This window comes from Bidens hawaiensis, unplaced genomic scaffold (genome assembly GCF_021521415.1).
Source record: "Bidens hawaiensis isolate Kalapana, Puna unplaced genomic scaffold, B.hawaiensis_p1.1 tig00013806_1, whole genome shotgun sequence".
NCBI lineage: Eukaryota > Viridiplantae > Streptophyta > Magnoliopsida > Asterales > Asteraceae > Bidens > Bidens hawaiensis.
Genome location: NW_027492180.1, coordinates 168,482 through 170,397, shown reverse-complemented (window position 1 = coordinate 170,397; position 1,916 = coordinate 168,482). Strand labels below are relative to the sequence as shown.

The 1,916-nt window shown below is 36.3% G+C and overlaps 1 pseudogene across 1 annotated transcript; it reads right to left on the bottom strand.

Moving 5' to 3' along the window:
- Positions 1-218: 218 nt before the first annotated feature.
- LOC143545015 (ACT domain-containing protein ACR6 pseudogene) lies at positions 219-1,645 on the bottom strand (annotated as a pseudogene). Its single transcript, XR_013137352.1, has 3 exons — positions 1,022-1,645; positions 855-959; positions 219-745 (listed from the first exon to the last, which is right to left on the bottom strand). The product of XR_013137352.1 is annotated as an ACT domain-containing protein ACR6 pseudogene (transcript).
- Between the last annotated feature and the right edge of the window lie 271 nt (positions 1,646-1,916).

The window sequence follows — 1,916 nt, the reverse complement described above, 5'->3', positions numbered from 1 at the left end:
TAGAGCAGAATTTATGGTCATAACAGAATTATACCACATGGTATGTTTAAAGGAGTAAATTTGTCTACTGTGAAAGTGTAATTGCACATCACTAAATTATAGAGAGTTGTAATATATGAATATATACATCTGGTTTTTGCTGTATTAACATAAACCAACCATGCTTAAAATTCAACTTTCTTGAACCAAGTACAGCAAAATAATATATACTTATATACATAAAATCTGTACCATGTCTATGTACATATTTATAAGATACTGTACACGCGTCGCAATATGATTTACAACACCTGAGCGACTATATTTACAATAATTCCTTGTATCAGGCTTTGTGCATCAGCTGGAAATACAAACCTAAACTGTACATGTACTATTTTCTTCACCTATATTTATATCATGTATACCGAGAGTAGGATCCGACCAGTTTCAAAGTTTGAAGCGATCGGCATTTAAACAAACTTCCAAACAGAAAGCTCATTGTTGTTTCTTCAGGCGGTGATCGACTAGAATTCCAACGAGCATGTAATGCTGCTTGTTCACCAATTTGACTTTGAATAAAATCTATTGTTTTCGGGTCCACTGGGTTGTTACTGGTCATGTCTGTTACATAAAATTTGTCTTTAGCTGTTCCACCTTCGGTTGAAATCTCTGCTCTTTTTATACACAAACTATTCTCTCTAAAGATTCTCGTTATATCTGAAAGGAGTCCAACACGATCTGCTGTGCACAATTCTAGCTCTAGTGCCTACATAAAACAAGTAATATTTGAAAAATGGGTACAACCGAAAAATATTTTAAAACATAAATGAGTCACCTTAAATTGCATAAAAAATATTAATGTGAGTTTACTATACCTCAGACATCCTCCTCTCAATTGCAGCTTCAAGACAGTGCATAACACGCTCTCTCTCTGCTTCTGAGCTTACCGGGCTCCCATCGACATGTCAAATATAATATTCCTACATCCATGAAAAAATTAATAGAAATGAATATAAAACAAATTTAACAAATAACTAGGTACCTGAAAAGCCTCCATGTCCCCTGTGTGAACCACTCCATGAAAGACCACATATTGCATATCAGTTAAAGTGCAAAGAACATCAAACAGCAGCTTCGGTCTATCCCTACAATGCATAGTAACAACCGTGTAATCCTTCTCAGCACAATCAACAACAGTAACCTGTGTTTTCAATCCACTTTCTTTTTCCTCCTGTTCTGTTTTATCAACCTTCTCATAATCCCGCTCCGCAAACATAATCTGATGTAATCTTCTCTGTCTGTGCATATAACCAGGGGTTGAAAGTGTCGTTTTTGCAGTCCTCAAGTCATTGTTTCCCTTAAGAACATTACAAAGAAGCTTCTTAATAGTCGAAAGCTTTTTCGGGTCTTCAACTGCAAGGTTTGTTTTTTCATCCGTGACATGCACCATGGCTGTAGCTCTGGCATTGTGGGTCCATATTTCAGCATTGACCACGTTACAACCAAGGTTTGTTAGAACTGCAGACACTTCAGATAATAATCCTGGTCTGTCGGTTCCAACCAAGTCGATGGATGTGTAATCTTCAGATGGCTTTAAACCAACTGAACCATTCAGTGATGGATAAATTAGTGCATCACTAGTTTCAAGCACCTGGATAGACACCATATTCAAGTTTGTACTCTAAATGTAATCTCAAATGAGTCAAATCACATAATTACCCTTTTTATATAATTAATCACCCCTTCATCTTGAATTTTGCTTCCGTCGCCACGGTATATAACATTGAACAATGTCAAAATCACAAACTTAGGATCAGATAGCAACCATATATCAGAAAGTTAGTTATTTTTTGCAGCATAGTATAGTACCATCCATGAACCAACCGGCATCGGATGAGATATAGGCCTTCTTGATAACGAGATCTAAATCAGAGAGA